Source organism: Rosa rugosa, chromosome 6 (genome assembly GCF_958449725.1).
Source record: "Rosa rugosa chromosome 6, drRosRugo1.1, whole genome shotgun sequence".
NCBI lineage: Eukaryota > Viridiplantae > Streptophyta > Magnoliopsida > Rosales > Rosaceae > Rosa > Rosa rugosa.
The window spans coordinates 34815400-34836026 of NC_084825.1; the positions used below are offsets into that span (position 1 = coordinate 34815400).

The following is a 20627-nucleotide window of genomic DNA, read 5'->3' on the forward strand; positions in this document are numbered from 1 at the left end:
TTGATGAAAAAGAAAAGAGGGAATCGAAAATAGTTTTGAAGTCTTCTGTGTTTGCGGGAAAATAAAGGTTTAGAATTTGAGGAAGATTGACTTGCCAAATTGAAAAAAGAAAAAAGAAACATAATTATAAAGAAGGGTAGTTAGGGTAATTTTTTTAAAAAAATTGAATTAAAGTAATAGAAAAATAGAGGGGGGGGGGGGGGTGTGTGAATAGCACCACCCTTTAAAGATTGTTCAATTATATCTAAATTGTGTGTTTGGCCCAAATTTTAATTACTTATCTGAGTTGTAATAGGGTTAGTCTTACAGATATTCTCGGAGATATCTTCGTAGATATCCAAATCATTGTACGATTATGTTTCCTTGTAAGACTCTGATTCTATGCTTGTAATCATCATAGGCCTCTATTATCAATGAAAGACACAGCTTATTCTCTCCCAATTTTGATTTCTTAAAACACGTTATCAATACGAAATCCTAACCCTGAAACCCTAAATTTGTAAACTCGAAACCCTAGAGTGAGCCATTTATGTGCCTCTTGCGCCGCCACAACTCACTAAGATGGGTCCTCATAGACGAATAGGCTACTACGTTGGATTTGAGACTCTAACAATCATCTGCCACTTCATATCCTTGCTAGACGATCTTTTAACGTCATGTCTTGTTGATTGTCACTTTGATGAGACAGTCTTCCCGTCATTAGGGGGAGATAAGAACACGGATGTTAGCAGGAACTGAAGGAATTGTGTCCTAAAACAATCATTTTGATGTAATTATTATTGTAATTATTATTAATCAAAAGGGCAAGTTTATTGTTCATTGCTTATATTTATATTTGATTGAACAAGGTCCAAGGAATATGAGTTAAAGAGAAAGTAATCTAAAGAGTTAGATGTGTGAGACCTTTACTCTTTCACACTCTTATCCTAAAAGGTTCCTAGTCATAGGATTATCACTTGGACATTGATAATCCGGAAAGACTAGGACATACTATGTATGCTCAATATGGAGGATGATATGTCTCTTGTCATTTGTGTAGAGACACTAATACAAGTATGTGGGTGCTCTTAACTTAAAGAGTACACTGAACGCGATCATTAGAGTTCTTGTATGGAGTCTTACTTACATGTCAAACTTGAACTCTAAATTGCAATAATACAAATTAGTCCTTTGACCTGAGACACCATAGTTGTCTTATGAGTGAATGGATTATCTCTTGATGATGCAATAATATTGTGTCCCTTAATGGATATAATAGATGCATTCATTGGTATAATCAATTCGGTCATGGAGACATGTGAGTGTACAACAAGGAATCTCTATCCTTAAGTAAATAAGGTGTATGTTCAAAGATGTGATTCAATGAGTCTTTGGCCAAAGCAATGAATGAGATTTAAAAAGGAGTTTTTTTTAATCACATTCTAAGAATCACATAAGAATGAAAATCACATTAGGGGATTGACATATCAATTCCATACCCCGATGATGTGATTTAGAACATCGTGTTAGAGAAGGACCGTATTGTATTGTAATTCCAATTGAATAGGTTCTTTGTCATTCTACATTAACTAGGGTAGTCATGATATGTTGCAAGACGTCACTCATGACTTGTGAAGTCCCCGAGGATTAATAAACATTTATTATCCTAATAACAAGGGAGAATCAAAAATGGAGTTTTTGATTCGTAAACAAAATAGAATGGTTTCTATAAACTTCACTGCCTTGTTAATTAGAACCTAAGAGATCGCACACCATATAAGTGGATCCTTGAGATTGTATATGAAGAAGATTAAACAAGAGTTGGTTATGAGCAAATAATTAATTAGATTTATTATTTGGACATAATTAGAATTTTCGGGTAAAACCCGAACCTATTGGGCCTAAACGATTGTCGGATTTTGGTGTGGACTTGGGCTTCACTAAATGAGATTTAAATGAAAGCCCAAGACACATTTTTAGTGCCCAATAACATGTATGGACCAGCCAAAATATTGGCTTTATGAAAGTCAATATTTTCTTTTAGTAATTGGAGTTATTTCCTATTATATAAAAGTGAAAGCATAGACATAATAATGATAGTATCTCTACACCATTATTTTTCAGATTAGAGAGAGAGAAAGAGTTCTCTCTTGGTCCATTTTTCAGAAATTAAAGGAAAGAAGAACACTTGCATAATTTCTTCTTTTCTTTCATCTTTCTTCATCTCTTGATTCACTTGGTGAAGATCCTTAGAGGCCATATATTTTTGTGGCTCTACTTGTTACATCAAGGAGAATATTACAAGCACAAGGAGTACAAGAAGGAGCTCTTAATTCAAGGTGCTTCAAGGTGGAGGAAACACACACAAGGAGAGATCAAGGAGAGGAACTTTGGTGGTTCACTTGGATCGGATTAAAATCACGCTCCAAGGGTGAGTAGAACATAAACTCCCTCTTTATTCTTCCTTACTATGCATGCTATGTTTATATACATATCACAATAAGCCAAGATCATGGGTTAAAGGAATGGATTTTATGTTTAGTTAGTAGTTTAATGGTTAAACTAATTCCGCACTAATTAAAAAGTTTTGAAATCCATCCATTCCTTCAATTGGTATCAGAGCCATTGGCTTAATTTTGATATGTTATAAACATGACTAAGTATGTTGGTTGATGTGATTTTCTTAAGCTTAGAGTAATATGTAATTTAGATCATAAAATTTGCTTTATCATAAAAGTTATGAAGCATGTGATGTAAGGTAGATTTTATGATAGCTTAAAAAAGTTTTCTGGAAATTACATGTAAGAAGTGGTTTAAGTTTTATGAAACTTTGATGCATATGAGATATGTATTAAGGGATTCTATATGTTTCTTAATTAAGGTGTTAATCTTAGAAACATGTTAGATTATATATGCTTTAGGGTATGCATGATTTTTGGCTTCAAAGATGAAGTAAACAAGTGTTCAATGGAAGAACACAAAGCTGAAATTTTATTTCCAGCTTTGGAACATGTCTAATCTAGTTATGAACTAGCTAATTTTTCATGGTGTTTGTTTTTCACTTTTGATCCATAAATTCATGAATTCAAATTTACCTAATAGTTAATGATGACATAAAATCATTTCCATGTTTCCCTCACCAAAAGGTTGGTAGGGTTAGTCATCTTTACTATTAGTTTCTCTAAATTACCCACCAAAAGTTGGAATGAGATAAAAGACATGTCTCCCTAAATCACTCACCAAAAGTTGGTGAATCATGATGTAAAACATCATCCCCTAAATCACTCACCAAAAGTTGGTGATGCATGATGTAAGACATCATCCCCTAAATCACTCATCAAAAGTGATGTGAGACATCATCCCCTAAATTACTCACCAAAAGTTAGTGTTGCATGATGTAAGACATCATCCCTTAAATCACTCAATTAATTTACTTGCATTAAATTAAAGTAATTTTAGTGGTTAATTTATTTTGAATAAGTTAATTATGCTTGTTTAATTAACCTTATTAATCTTGGTTAATTAAAGGATGATTATGGACTATGGCCTAATATAATTGAGCATGCGATTGGCCGACTATTCATTTTGAATGAATGTGGTTATGTAATTAAAGTAGTTAATTCATTTGGGTTATGTAATTAATTTAGTTAATTCATTTGGTTGTGTAACTAAGTAGCTTATTTAATTTATTCAAGTTTGATTAAATTTAAATGGGAGCTTGTATGCCCCTTATCCACTCTTGTAATTGAAGATGGAGGCACATGAGGATGATTCAAAGAAGAAGTTTGAAGTCATCTAGCCTTGAAAGAAGTTCAAGTGCAAAGTGTAATAGCTTAGCTTAGTTATTTAATTGTCGTAATCGTTACGCGTAATTAAAATCAACCACCCAAACATGACCTTGATCCAACATATTGGCTCATGTTGGATCAAACAACAAGTCCATAATCATCCTATGTGACCTATTATAATTGCATGTTCGTTGCACTTGATCAAGTAATTTTATACTTCCCATGATTCCATTTGAAAATGTTTTTGATGAAATCAAATTGTTTTTCCGAAAAACAATTAAGTGGGAGTATTTTATTATAGATCAAGTATAATGAAAATGTGATTGCATTAGGATCAAAGCAAATGCAATGTGATTGTTATTAATGAGATTATTAAAGATGAGACTTTAAAATTCCCTCAAAGTGATATTAAGTTGAAAAACGAAGAAGACATTATGAATGCTTCTTTGTGGCCTTCCAACATTATAATCTCCTAGTAGATGTTCTTGCATGTGAATATCATTCCGAACGGAGGTATTTCTTGCTAGGAGCATTAAAGAGAGGTTATTCAACATTTGATGTTGTAAGGTAGGGACAAATCTTGGTCAATATTCTATTATGATGAGATTTAATTTTTGATCTCTATACTTACATGAGATGTTGGGTATAGCTTAACTAGAGTAATTTATCAATATCCTATTATGGTGAGACTTAATTACTTTAGAGGCCAAAGTTATGGATATTCACATTTGATGTGATTGGATAAGAGTATCCTCTCATGGAAATTAAGTTGACTTATAGTTCTATTATGATGCGGTTGGCTTAATGAAAATGAGTCTTCCATACTCACTAAGAGTTTTAATTTATACTCTCGAATTCCTTTGAGGGATTTGGAATTTGTTAAAATAGTGAGAGGGTGCCATTTGATTCTTAAGACCCGAGTGATCACTTGGTTTTAAAATCAATCTCACTTCTTTTATTTTATGTTATGTAGACTGCAATATGTCAGGACATCCTATCACCAAAATTCTCAATGAAAATCGTCTTGAGGGCCCAAACTTCAATGACTGGCTCCGCAATTTGAAAATTGTATTGACATTCGATAAGATCGCTTATGTCTTACAAAATGCACCTCCTCACACTCTATTGGCTCAAGATGCAACCGATGAGCAACGTGTTGCTTATCAAAAACATAAGGATGATGACACACAAGCTAAATGTGTTATGCTTGCATCCATGAACTCACAACTTCAGAAGCAACATGAGAATATGGATAGCGCCAGTTCTATATTACTCCATCTCACTGAATTGTTTGGTGAGAGAAATAGAAATGTGCGCTTCACAGTAGTCAATGAGCTTGTTAAGACAAAGCATGTGAGGGGTGCACCTGTTCATCAACATGGTCTAAAAATGATAGGCCTTATTGAGCAAATTCAAGACCTTGGATTTGCACTTGATGCGGAGCTAGCTCAAGATCTTCTTCTTTCCTCCCTAGATGATTCATTTTCTCAGTTCATAATGAACTATAATATGCAACAAATGGATCATACTCTTTCTGATCTTCTCAATATGTTGGTAACAGCTGAGAAGCAAATTAAGAAAGAGAGTGGGAGTGCGGCTATTATCGCTTCTTCTTCATCCAGTAAGTCCAAATGTAAAGGCAAAGGGAAGAAGAAACAAGTGATAAAGCCTAAGGGAGTAGTCCAAAAGAAGAAGAAGAAGAAGGAACAAAAGGAACCAAAAGGTATTTGTTTCTTTTGCAACAAAGATGGGCACTGGAAGAGGAATTGCAAAGCTTATCTTGCATCCTTGAAGAACAAGTCTTCAACAGAAGGTATGATCAATGTGATTGAATCAATATTTACAGTTAATAATACTTCCACTTGGATAATTGATTCAGGTGCATCCCACCATGTTTGCACTTCGTTGCAGGACCTAGTGGGAGCAAGGAAGCTTAAAGCTGGAGAAATTTCCCTACGTGTAGGAAATGGCACAAGAGTTGATGCCAAAGCCGTGGGGACTTATATTTTGAAGTTACCATCAGGAGATACATTTGAGTTAAATAATTGTCTTTATCTTCCTATATGTATAAAGAACCTTATCTCTATCTCCATGCTTTTGAAGGATGGTTATAGAGTAGTTTTTGATAAACTAAGTGGTTTTGTATCTATTAATGAACGCATGATATGTCATGCTAATATTATTGATGGTCTCTTTCATCTAGCTTTAGATGGTAGTATTAACTGTATGAAGGAAAATGCTTTGGGATCTAAGAGAACTCGAGAAACGGTTAACCCCATTAAAATGTGGCACCTTAAACTTGGTCATATTAGCCAAGATAGAATTCACAAATTATCCAAAAATGGATACTTAGAGTCATTAGGATCTGATCCTATGCCTACTTGTGAGTCTTGTCTAAAAGGAAAAATGACCAAGTCACATTATGGTGGACAAAGAACAAGAGTTAAAGAACTCCTAGGCCTAATACATACCGATGTATGTGGTCCTATGTCCACTATTAGTAGAGGTGGATTCTTATACTTCATAACCTTTACCGATGATTATTCTCGGTTTGGTTATTTATACCTTATGAAGAACAAATCTGAAGCCTTTGAAAAGTTCAAAGAATTTAAGAATGAAGTTGAGAAACAAACCGACAGAAGTATTAAGGCTCTAAGATCTGATCGAGGAGGCGAATACTTAAGCAATGAGTTTATTGATTATCTCAAACAAGAAGGCATTGTTTCTTCATTAGCTCCTCCTGGAACACCACAACTCAATGGTGTCTCTGAAAGGAGAAATCGAACTTTGTTAGACATGGTTCGTTCCATGATGAGCTATACTGATTTACCTATATCCTTTTGGGGATATGCACTTCAAACAGCAATTTATTTGTTGAATAAAGTGCCTTCCAAGTCCGTCCCTCTTACACCATATGAGATGTGGCATGGGAAGAAACCAAGTCTCAATCATATTAAGATTTGGGGTTGTCCAGCTTATGTCAAAAGACTAGAAGCAGGCAAGCTTGAAGCTAGATCAAGCAAGTGTTTATTTGTGGGATATCCTAAAGATAGTTTAGGATATTATTTCTATCAACTTGAAGAACAAAAGGTGTTTGTTAGCAGGAATGCCACTTTCCTTGAAAGGGACTACGTCCTTGATGGAAATGTTGAGCAAATGGTAGAACTCAAGAAAGTGTCCAACAAGCCACAAACTAACACTCCATTTCCCATTGAACAACTTCCTGAACCAACTATAACACAAACTCCAAGAATTTCTAGTAGGATCCGGATACCTCCCAAGAGGTATGGTTTGTGTCATGAAAGCCTTGGGGAGTTAAATCTCCTTGGTGACAATGAAAACCTGCATGATCCTTCTAGTTATAATGAAGTAATGTCAAACGTTGACTCAAAGAAATGGCAAGAAGCCATGGAATCCGAGATTGACTCTATGTATACCAATCAAGTCTGGACTCTCGTTGACCCTCCACCTGGTATTAGACCAATTGGAAACAAATGGGTCTTCAAGAAAAAGATAGGCTCATATGGTAAAATAGAAACCTACAAAGCTAGGTTGGTGGCAAAGGGCTATAAGCAAAGAGAGGGCATTGACTATGAAGATACGTTCTCTCCTGTTGCCATGGTTAAATCCATTCGGATATTATTTGCTATAGCTGCTCACTATGATTATGAGATATGGCAAATGGACGTAAAGACTGCCTTTCTGAATGGCAACCTTGAGGAAGAGCTTTATATGGATCAACCTGAAGGCTTTGCGTCTAAAGATGACATTCATAAAGTGTGTAAGCTTCATAGGTCCATCTATGGACTCAAGCAAGCTTCAAGGAGTTGGAACATCCGTTTTGATGATGCAGTCAAATCTTTTGGTTTCACACAAAACATGGATGAACCTTGTGTTTACAAGAAGGTCAGTGGGAGTGCTATTGTGTTCCTTGTACTTTATGTAGATGACATCCTACTCTTTGGGAACGATGTAGGAATGTTATCTTCAATTAAAGTTTGGTTGTCCAAGACCTTCCTTATGAAGGATCTTGGAGAAGCTGCCTATGTACTAGGAATAAAGATCTATAGAGACAGATCAAAAATATTAATTGGATTATCTCAATCCTTGTACATAGACAAAGTGCTGAATAGATTTCACATGGAACAATCCAGGAAGGGTTTTCTGCCTGTCAGACATGGCATTCACCTTTCTAAGAAAATGTGCCCACAAACGATTGAGGAAGTGCAAAAGATGAGCAAGATCCCATATGCATCTGTAATAGGGAGCCTCATGTATGCGATGCTATGCACAAGACCTGATATCAGTTATGGCGTAAGCATAACTAGTTGATATCAGTCCAATCCAGGTTTAGAACACTGGAATGCTGTTAAGAATATCCTTAAGTACTTGAGAATGACTAAAGATTTATTCCTCGTTTATAGAGGTGGTGATTTGCAATCAGAGTTGCAAGTGGAAGCATACACAGACTCAGATTTTCAATCTGATGTGAATGACAGAAAATCCACATCAGGGTTTGTCTTCACCTTGAATGGAGGTGCAGTAAGTTGGAGAAGCTGCAAGTAAAGTGTTACTGCAGATTCCACTACTGAGGCAGAATATATTGCAGCTGCAGAGGCTGCAAAGGAAACAGTTTGGATGAAAAAGTTCAACACTGAACTTGGTGTGGTTCCTACCATTGAGTCACCGATTCCACTTTACTGTGACAACAATGGGGCAATTGCTCAAGCCAAGGAACCAAGGTCTCATCAAAAATCCAAACACATCGAAAGACGTTTCCATATCATAAGGGAGATTGTTAATCGTGGAGACGTTAACATTCTCAAAGTAGCATCTGTTGATAACATATCGGATCCATTCACTAAGCCTTTATCACAAGCAAAGCTAGAACAACATCTTGAGAAGATGGGTGTACGTTTCATGGCTGATTGGGTTTAGTACAAGTGGGAGATTGAAGGAATTGTGTCCTAAAACAATCATTTTGATGCAATTATTATTGTAATTATTATTAATCAAAAGGGCAAGTTTATTGTTCATTGCTTATATTTATATTTGATTGAACAAGGTCCAAGGAATATGAGTTAAAGAGAAAGTAATCTAAAGAGTTAGATGTGTGAGACCTTTACTCTTTCACACTCTTATCCTAAAAGGTTCCTAATCATAGGATTATCACTTGGACATTGATAATCCGGAAAGACTAGCACATACTATGTATGCTCAATATGGAGGATGATATGTCTCTTGTCATTTGTGTAGAGACACTAATACAAGTATGTGGGTGCTCTTAACTTAAAGAGTACACTGAACGCGATCATTAGAGTTCTTGTATGGAGTCTTACTTACATGTCAAACTTGAACTCTAAATTGCAATAATACAAATTAGTCCTTTGACCTGAGACACCATAGTTGTCTTATGAGTGAATGGATTATCTCTTGATGATGCAATAATATTGTGTCCCTTAATGGATATAATAGATGCATTCATTGGTATAATCAATTCGGTCATGGAGACATGTGAGTGTACAACAAGGAATCTCTATCCTTAAGTAAATAAGGTGTATGTTCAAAGATGTGATTCAATGAGTCTTTGGCCAAAGCAATGAATGAGATTTAAAAAGGAGTTTTTTTTAATCACATTCTAAGAATCACATAAGAATGAAAATCACATTAGGGGATTGACATATCAATTCCATACCCCGATGATGTGATTTAGAACATCGTGTTAGAGAAGGACAGTATTGTATTGTAATTCCAATTGAATAGGTTCTTTGTCATTCTACATTAACTAGGGTAGTCATGATATGTTGCAAGACGTCACTCATGACTTGTGAAGTCCCCGAGGATTAATAAACATTTATTATCCTAATAACAAGGGAGAATCAAAAATGGAGTTTTTGATTCGTAAACAAAATAGAATGGTTTCTATAAACTTCACTGCCTTGTTAATTAGAACCTAAGAGATCGCACACCATATAAGTGGATCCTTGAGATTGTATATGAAGAAGATTAAACAAGAGTTGGTTATGAGCAAATAATTAATTAGATTTATTATTTGGACATAATTAGAATTTTCGGGTAAAACCCGAACCTATTGGGCCTAAACGATTGTCGGATTTTGGTGTGGACTTGGGCTTCACTAAATGAGATTTAAATGAAAGCCCAAGACACATTTTTAGTGCCCAATAACATGTATGGACCAGCCAAAATATTGGCTTTATGAAAGTCAATATTTTCTTTTAGTAATTGGAGTTATTTCCTATTATATAAAAGTGAAAGCATAGACATAATAATGGTAGTATCTCTACACCATTATTTTTCAGATTAGAGAGAGAGAAAGAGTTCTCTCTTGGTCCATTTTTCAGAAATTAAAGGAAAGAAGAACACTTGCATAATTTCTTCTTTTCTTTCATCTTTCTTCATCTCTTGATTCACTTGGTGAAGATCCTTAGAGGCCATATATTTTTGTGGCTCTACTTGTTACATCAAGGAGAATATTACAAGCACTTCTTCATCTCTTGATTCACTTGGTGAAGATCCTTAGAGGCCATATATTTTTGTGGCTCTACTTGTTACATCAAGGAGAATATTACAAGCACAAGGAGTACAAGAAGGAGCTCTTAATTCAAGGTGCTTCAAGGTGGAGGAAACACACACAAGGAGAGATCAAGGAGAGGAACTTTGGTGGTTCACTTGGATCGGATTAAAATCACGCTCCAAGGGTGAGTAGAACATAAACTCCCTCTTTGTTCTTCCTTACTATGCATGCTATATTTATATACATATCACAATAAGCCAAGATCATGGGTTAAAGGAATGGATTTTATGTTTAGTTAGTAGTTTAATGGTTAAACTAATTCCGCACTAATTAAAAAGTTTTGAAATCCATCCATTCCTTCAGGAACGACATGAATTGTCGTGGCCTGTCCCCACTATGTCTCATCTTGATTCCTGCTAAAGTGACAAGATCACACATATCTGCTGCAAATACGTCTGCAAGGATGAACGTCCCTACGAGAGAACGTAGTGCCACCCTACATGGAGGTAGGCATGGCACCAACGCCATAGAGAGTGGCACTTTGGCGTTATATGTCATGGCCCCAATTAGGATGCTCGGGAGGCCTGTGGGTTCGAAGGATACTTTAGCACAACCCAATCATTTGATCATCGACACTCAAAATCCGTTTCATGAGGATGTTCTGGATTAAGGTTATCGTTGGGGGACGCCTCAACGTCAGAACCTACTCCTGAGAATATAGAGCTCTCTGAAGAATACACTAGTGTACATGAGATGTGGGATAAAAACTTCATCATGACTGATGATGTATTCACGCATTTCATTACGCATAGTTTGTTGAGTCCGATGATATCGAACCATGCTCCGTTGATGAATGAATGTCAACGTAGAGAAAATTGGCCTAAATAGAAAGATGCGATCCAGGTTAAGTTGGATTCTCTAACGAAGATGAAGGTTTTTCGAGCTAGTGATGCTAACACCTCCTAACATAAAACTTATTAACTAATGGGTGTTTGCCTCAAAATCGTCTCGGCCGAAATGAGGGCCGAGGGACTTGTGGTTGAATCGTCCTTCTGATATTGCGCGGGCGTGCCAACTCGCGGCCGAATGGCCGACTGAGGTTTAGATCTGATTTGCGCTTGTATCTGACTTCTTTCAAATGATTGTAGGCCGAGGAAGGAACCCTCTCGGCCGTTAGGTTCTGATGCCTCTGTTGCAAGGACTTCGGTTAGGCGTCAATCCTGACCAGGATCTTCTATCACGTTCACTTCTTGAGTAAACTCAAAGGTTCGGGTGACAAGCGAGAGGTCTATTGGGTGAAGGTACTCGCAAATCACGGTAAAGACGGAGGTGAAGTGGACTCGGTTGTCAAAGCGTTGTGAGATTATGTGTGTGTGAACAACGAATCGCATCGACCCAATCCGGACTGGCCGAAAGAGATCAATGGATGATAATTCTAAGTTATGAACTACTCCTAAGTGCGAAAAGTAAAGTGCATATAAAATAAATGAATAAAAAAGTAAGGTGCTTGAATGTAAAGTACTGAATTGAAATAAGAAACTAGAAATGAAAAACAAATTATAAAAGTTGAATCGAAGGCAAAGTACCTATGAGATAGTAAGAGAGAAGTTTGTGTAAAAGTTGTATATTGATTTGTTTGTGTGGTGCAGGACCTTTTACAATGAGTTACAATGTGCTATATATACAAGTCAAAAACCCTAGCTAACTTGTCCTCCAAGACGTGGAATTGAAGTATGATTCTCATTCCTTCTAGGATTGATTCGTCTCATAAAATCCTGACTTGGCTGATATCTGAAATCTTCACAATCGAAATCTATAATTGATTCGAACTCCTTCCTTGCGAGGATTCCTCAGTCGATATTGTTGCCTAAACTTGGCCGAACACTTTTAATTCTCATTTCGGCCCACATGCGTAACCACCCTTTTGAACTCGGACTAAACCAAACATATGGCTGCATGGTCCAACTCACTGATTTTTGGGTCGTCCGTTCCTAAAACCTCAAATCAAGCTGGGTGACCGACCGACACTTTTCCCTCAGTTGTATGACTTCACTTTTCCCTCGGTCGTCCGTTCCTAAAACCCCGAATCAAGCTGGGTGACCGACCGACACTTTTCCCTCGGTTGTATGACTTCACTTTTCCCTCGGTCGTCCGTTCCTAAAACCTCAAATCAAGCTGGGTGACCGACCGACACTTTTCCCTTAGTTGTATGACTTCACGAACTATTTATCTTGAATGGGTGCCAACTCAGTCCCGTTTCTTCTAAACATGGTCGTACACGAGAGTAGCTAAATTTAGGTCCAAACATTGCCCCCCCAGTCTCATAAGCTTTGGCTGTCAAACCAAGTGGTTATGAGACTTGAGTAGAATACCTTAGATAGCTCGGTTGAACTGACTTGAAAGAAGTTTCGACGGGTGACCCAGACCCGTAACTCTCGAACAAGACATTAAAACTTGCGGACTCAGCCGAGTTGGCATACTACCTTGGACTTAACTTACCTGTCCGAACTCGATGGTGATGTATTGCTCAGCCGCGATATCATGCTTGGCCACAAGCCTTCCCGAACTTAAATTCTTTCCCATGAGCTCAACCGCACTACACCATTGATTGGAGATCTTAAACTTGGTTGAGCCATTTAATTGTTAAAACAGTCAGTCATGTTGGCCAAGATAAAAAAGCTCAACCAATACTTTAGACTCGGTTGAGTCATCTTGAACGAAAAGCTCGGCCGAGGTGAACCAATTGGAGGCAAAGCTAGCTGGTAGTCAACAACAAGGTTTGTGATTTCAAACGTGTCAGCTGGGGTGTAGTCTCCACAAACTTTGCATGATTCTAGATATGACCGAGTTGACCAAACCCAAAGAGTGTTACTAGGCCGGTCAACATGATTATATATGTACCAAACCCATAACTTTGACCAAGGCTTCCCAGACATGTGCATGATTCTTCAATATGATTATATATATGCCATCAAACAATCATGAATATGTAGTCACGTGCTTCAGCCGACTGCATGCAATTATAATTATATAACATAATTACTTGGCCTTGACATGTAAAATTTGAAAGACTTGGCCGATATATCCCAGGTTTGAAACTTGGTCAGGTTGCCTGGGATAACAAAAATTACTCGGCCATGGCATACGGCTCGGTTCATGCTTACTACTCGGCCATGACTTACTACTCGGTCATGTTTACTACTCACCCAAGACTTATTACTCGGTCAAGACGTACTACTCAGTCAAAAATTCTATGGTACTCCAAAATTTGGCTGAGGTGTCCACTTGCTTTGGCCAAGGCTTTTGACTTGGTTGAGTCCACATCTTCCTGTCGAGGTTGACTTTAAACTTGGCCGAGGTTGTTTTTATGCTTGACCGAGTTCTCATCTTTGGACGAGGCTTCCAAGATAATGGCTTAGTGGTGATGGACACAATTATATAATCATATAATGGGTATTATATGTAATGGGCATTGAACATGGAGCTGGGTTTCTGGTTGCAATTGCATGAACTTCTAGTACAATTGCAAGCAACCACAATTATATAATATAATTGCATGACCTTTTAGTTGCAGCTGCATGCAACTACCATTATATTAATAACTCGGCCGGCATCGTGTATGTCAAATACTACAACTTGGTCTTGTAGTTTGAGGTAGGAAAAAGTAACTCGGCCAGGACTTGAGACTCGGCCATGTTCTGTGATATTTAGAACCTTGGCCGAGACATCCCAAACTGCGAACTAGGCCGAGAAGCAGCCAAAGCTTGCCCGTTTTGAAAACTTGGCCGAGATATCCAAGATACAAAGCCCAGCCGAATTAAATCAATCTCATATCTTTTTCTTTCTAGGACCAAACAACAGATGATCTTGGTTTGGAGTTACTTCAATTTCTTGATACGCTAGACAACAACACGAGCCCAGTAGAGAAAAAGCTTGAAACAACCGAAACCAAGAAGGCACTTGAGTCGGTCAGACAGTTTTTGGATTGTGATACGAGAGCAGTAACCGAGGCTAGTTTTCTTGCTTTCAAGGAGGCGGTCGAAGTACTTATTTCAGCCAAACAATTCTCTCAGGTAGAAGCTTATGAAATTCATGTCCGTTTGGCTGTTGTAAATTTCAGTCTCTCTCCTTGTCTCGAAGCCCAAAAAGAGTTTGAAGCCGGCGAGAAGTCGAAAGTGAGTATGATGACATTCGCCAGTCTACCGATCTTGGCCAACTTCATAAGTTGAAGACTTCTTTGGACGAGGAAAGGCAAAAAGTGCTTGATTTGAAGAAGCAGTTTGGCCGAACCTGAAGAACAAGTCAAAGCCACTTCGGCCGCTATCCGAACCATTGTTCCCCAACAAGATCTCACTAGGTATAGCTTGGTTTTGTCATCGGTCAGGTCGTACAACAAGAAGAGAGGCATCTTGAAGCGAAAGGTCGACCAAGGTATGCAAGACTTGAAAAATATTAAGGAAGTTCTTCGGTCAACAAAATTCTTGGCGGACTTGACCGACTTCTCAAGTACTTCGGCCAACCAAACTCTTGGATAACTTGACCGACATTATTATTCCAACCAAATTCTTAGTAGCCTCGGCTGACTTCTAAAGTACCTCAGCCAACCTAACTCTTGATTAAAACTCGGCCAACACTTCTTGTCTACCTCGGCCGACCCAACTTTTGGTTAAAAATCGGCCGACATTTCTTATTTACCTCGGACGACCCAACTCTTGGTCACCTTGGTCGACGTTTAATTTTTACTTTAACCAACCAAATTCTTGGTCGACTCGGCCGATATTTCATTTTACTTCAACCAATCAAAATCTTGATCGATTCGGCCGATATTTCATTTTGCTTCATCCAACCAAATTCTTGGTCTACTCGGCCGACTTCTAAAGCACTTTGGCCAACCCTTTTTTTATTTACTTCGGCCAACCAAAATCTTGGTCGATTCGGCCGACTTTTGAATTTCGGCCAACCAAATTTTTTCTAACTCGGCTGACACTTTCTTTCTTACTTTGGCCAACCAAGTTCTTGGTCGATTCAGCCGACTTTTGAATTTCGGCCAACTGAATTCTTCGTCGATTCGGCCGAATTCCAAAGCACTTCGGCTGGCTCAACTTTTTCTAACTCGGCCGAGTTTAGTTCATTTTGGCCGACAACAAACATAGAAGTAAAATATGGACTCTTACCAACACAATTTTTTTGAAAATAAAATTTTTGCCGAAACTAAAGAAAGAAAATAAAAATGTAAAAATTCTTGTGGCCGTTATGGAGGTGGCCAACGATGCTTTATTTTGAACTCAGAAGTTCCTTTGTTTTTGGCATTTGGTTCAAGCTTTTGGAGGCCGTAAAGTATCATACTCAAATCCCTTGTAGTATGTTCTTCTTTTTCGGCCACTATGTAGGCCGATATTTCAACCTCTGGACATGTACTTGAATCACGAACTTCGGCTTTTACCTTTGATTTTGCTGATTTTGATTTTTCAAGGTCAGTTTTGTCTCCAACAATCATGTCAAAATGTTCAATTTCTTCAACTAATTGGTCTTTGTACTCAATCACATGATTGTCTACTTCTTCGAACACACTTGAATGACCAATTTTGGGCTCAATCTTTAATTCAGCCAGCTGCGGAGCTTCTCGGCCGACTTTATCTTCTACAACCGAACTAAAAATTTCCTCGTCGTATTGGATGCATGGATGAAGTGGACGAGATACCATTGAAATCATATATGCATTTTGTTGTGCTCGATATTCTTCCTCGGACTTTCTCCTTCTCTCCATGGACTCTTCCTCATACCTTCGCCAATCATCGTCTAGCTTCTCTTTACGTTTTCGAAAGTATTCATCCAACTCTTCTTGGGTTCTTTGAGAGTTTTCATACAAATTGTCTATATTCTTCTGTATTGACTCCATGATTTTCAAACAATTTTGTTGGTGATTTGAAACAAGTTCGGGCCGTGGATCGACTACATATCCGGCCATTTGGTTAGTCCATGTTCCATCCACATGATGGCCGTTAAAACCATATTGAGGTTGGGTTGTTGGTGTCGATAAACTCCATACAGCGTGACTATTCCAATCAACAAAACTATTGTATGTGGCATAGCCGTATCCACTATTGGCATCATATATTGAATTAGAGCCTTTTGCATTCGGCTCATAGAAACTCATTTGTAAATATGCTAATACATTAGTGTCCCACTGGGCGTGCCAAAAGATGTTTGCCTCAAAATCGTCTCGGCCGAAATGAGGGCCGAGGGACTTGTGGTTGAATCGTCCTTCTGATATTGCGCGGGCGTGCCAACTCGCGGCCGAATGGCCGACTGAGGTTTAGATCTGATTTGCGCTTGTATCTGACTTCTTTCAAATGATTGTAGGCCGAGGAAGGAACCCTCTCGGCCGTTAGGTTCTGATGCCTCTGTTGCAAGGACTTCGGTTAGGCGTCAATCCTGACCAGGATCTTCTATCACGTTCACTTCTTGAGTAAACTCAAAGGTTCGGGTGACAAGCGAGAGGTCTATTGGGTGAAGGTACTCGCAAATCACGGTAAAGACGGAGGTGAAGTGGACTCGGTTGTCAAAGCGTTGTGAGATTATGTGTGTGTGAACAACGAATCGCATCGACCCAATCCGGACTGGCCGAAAGAGATCAATGGATGATAATTCTAAGTTATGAACTACTCCTAAGTGCGAAAAGTAAAGTGCATATAAAATAAATGAATAAAAAAGTAAGGTGCTTGAATGTAAAGTACTGAATTGAAATAAGAAACTAGAAATGAAAAACAAATTATAAAAGTTGAATCGAAGGCAAAGTACCTATGAGATAGTAAGAGAGAAGTTTGTGTAAAAGTTGTATATTGATTTGTTTGTGTGGTGCAGGACCTTTTACAATGAGTTACAATGTGCTATATATACAAGTCAAAAACCCTAGCTAACTTGTCCTCCAAGACGTGGAATTGAAGTATGATTCTCATTCCTTCTAGGATTGATTCGTCTCATAAAATCCTGACTTGGCTGATATCTGAAATCTTCACAATCGAAATCTATAATTGATTCGAACTCCTTCCTTGCGAGGATTCCTCAGTCGATATTGTTGCCTAAACTTGGCCGAACACTTTTAATTCTCATTTCGGCCCACATGCGTAACCACCCTTTTGAACTCGGACTAAACCAAACATATGGCTGCATGGTCCAACTCACTGATTTTTGGGTCGTCCGTTCCTAAAACCTCAAATCAAGCTGGGTGACCGACCGACACTTTTCCCTCAGTTGTATGACTTCACTTTTCCCTCGGTCGTCCGTTCCTAAAACCCCGAATCAAGCTGGGTGACCGACCGACACTTTTCCCTCGGTTGTATGACTTCACTTTTCCCTCGGTCGTCCGTTCCTAAAACCTCAAATCAAGCTGGGTGACCGACCGACACTTTTCCCTTAGTTGTATGACTTCACGAACTATTTATCTTGAATGGGTGCCAACTCAGTCCCGTTTCTTCTAAACATGGTCGTACACGAGAGTAGCTAAATTTAGGTCCAAACAATGGGTCTTCGTTAGAAAGCGTGATGAGAAAAAGAGATGGTAATCTCGCCTTATAGCGCAAGGCTTCTCACAAAACACCCTGGAATCGACTATGATGAGACATATTCTCTTGTAATGAATGTCTTTGTACTCCACTATCTTGTTAGTTTGGTAGTTTCTGAATAACTGAACATGCAGCTTACGAATGTAGTCACTACGTATCTCTATGGGGATCTAAATACGAAATATACATGAAGGTTCATGGTAAACTTCATTCACCTAAGTCAAGTGGCTCTAAACCATGGAGCGTGACACGTTAAAAGGAAGCGCGCAATTTAACCCTGCATGTAGTTGTTAGTATAGAATAAGTAGGGATCGTTCTAGCCGGGGATTGAGGGTACACCTGTAATTGCAAAAATAAATTAATAAACATAAAAAGTATTATTTACAAAAATAAAACAAAGAATTAGAATATATACAAGTAAACACAAAGAGGGGGTTTAAGATTATAAAATAGAAAATTAAAATAAATAAAATAAAGAAAATGTAAAAACATATATATAAGGGTGGAACGTAAGGAATAAAGATCAAAACCATATCCATATGAATGAAATCCAATTACAATTCCTATAGTTGATTTTCTATGTTATGAGAAATAAGTTGACCATGTGAAACGTTAATAAGCAAACGATTTCCCATTTTTTACTTTCCTTCAATATTTAATCTAAGTGAAAGCACCTAAATTAAACCTATTGAACATGCAATCATAGTCTAGAAAGCTAGCTAATCAAGAACACATTCAATGCATGAAGAACAAAGAAAGGATGTCAACCAAAGTGCACAACCTAGTATGACAAAGCTCATCTATTTGCAATCCTTCTTAATTGATTTCGACTTTTGTCTAAAGCTTTTACTACTTAAATCTAGCTCCAATTACATGCATATATCCTAAGTTGGCCACCAAAGAACACATACATATAAAAGTTTTCTATAAAACAAAATCAATTAAGCAATCTCACATAAGCAACATATAAATCAACATATAAAAATCACAACTTTATTTCAAAACATAAAAATGAGCTTTAAACTTTGCCCTTAACGTCATGTTAACTAGAATTCATAACTCTACGAATCAAACAAAGGAAAATAAAAGAAAGTATGAAATACACCGTGAGAGATGGATGACAAGCCTTGAGACGAAGAGCTTGAAGATCCTTGAAAGCAAGCAATCTTCTAGGGACGACACAAGGATGGATGGCGGATAAAATCTTGATGTATTGCATGACTTCTTCTCCTCTTTGGTTGAGACGCAGAGCTTCTGAAGACTAGAGAATGGAGAGAATTTTTCTGAATGAAGAGGTGTTGTGGTCGTTTGGTTGTTGTGTTGTGTTGTGGTGTGTTGTTGTGGTGTTGGTGTTTTGGTGTGTTGAATTGTGTAGAGAATGCTCTTATTTATAGGAGGATGGCAACTTAGTCTCCAAGTCTTCAAGATTGATCCACACAGCATTAACCAATCAGATAATGTCACGTCAGCTCTGCTATGTCATCCAACCAATCAAAAAGCTCCAAAATCAATCCCTAATATTTTGTTGCTGAATTTTCCATGATTTAATATGATTTTATTCACAATTTTCAGCCAAATGTGTAGGCATGAACCTAGACAATGTATCCGGACGAATTTTGGACATTTTCTCTCATAAATCTCTCCATGGCTTTATCCTTACACTACCAGAAAAGTTATCTTTTACGGCGCGCAATTTACGGCATGCATATATTGTGCGCCGTAAAAGACAGTCTTTCACGGCGTGTTTCCATGTGCGCCGTAAATGACTTCCGTTTCTGGTCTTTTACGGCGTGTTTTTAATGTGCGCTGTAAATGTTGCATTACATTTACGGCATGTTTTTTTTGCGCGCTGTAAAAGACTTAATCTCTGGTCTTTTACGGCATGTTTTGAATGTGTGTCGTAAATGTGATAAAATTTTAGGACCCGCTCAAATTTTTAGCCAAATTCTAATTTCCCTCTTTCATATAGAAACTGACGCCAAAAAATATAGATAAGGCTCTCCTCTCAAGCCTTAGCTCCGAGCTCAGGCCACCACCACAACCCTCTTCTACTCCTCTCTCTGAAACCCTAGAATCATGTACGGCGGCGGTGAGTACACTCAAACCCTACCAAAACCTACATTCTCTTAATTTCTCCGTCTCTCTATATCCCTGGAGTTTGACGGCTTGATGCCCTAAATCCAAAACGAGTCATCCTCCGATGTCCCTTCTAGATCCCCATCACACTCTGCTCCAGTTTTCTAGGGTTTCAATTTTCAATCTCAAGAGGAAAATGTTGAAGCGGAAGGCGTCACAGAAGAAGATGTTCTCCCCATCATCTCCGGTACGAGCCCTTCAAGGCCATCACCGACCACAATCCAAGCGGTCGTCATCAGGTCTGGGAGCCCAATCTCTAGTCCAAGGTTATGATTTATATATACTTCTGATCCTCTCCGTCGATTCGGTCTGGGTCCTTCAATTGATATTCACTCTGTTTGTTTTAGGTTGACCCAAATTTCAAAAGAGGCGGAGCAGACCACACTCACCACAGTAGTGATCCATTTGAGGCTACGTCACCGAGTAGGTTTTGTTTTTATTTGATTTGATTCATTGATTAATCAGTTTTAATTGATTTAATTAAGTGAATTCTATTTTCGATGTTTAGGCTTCGTCACAAACCTACAATCTCGATGCGAATCTCTGCCTTCTTCGTCTCTATCAGGTGAGTGGTATTGTTCTATTCTCTACCGATTTACAATTTAATTGTTTCCATGAACAATT

General features: G+C 38.0%; 1 long non-coding RNA gene across 1 annotated transcript; it reads left to right on the plus strand.

The window, feature by feature from the left end:
* Positions 1-20108: 20108 nt before the first annotated feature.
* On the plus strand, positions 20109-20572 carry LOC133714698 (uncharacterized). The gene is made up of 3 exons (XR_009848800.1): positions 20109-20242; positions 20351-20426; positions 20512-20572. It is a non-coding gene; the product is annotated as an uncharacterized LOC133714698 (long non-coding RNA).
* The last annotated feature ends 55 nt before the right edge of the window (positions 20573-20627 follow it).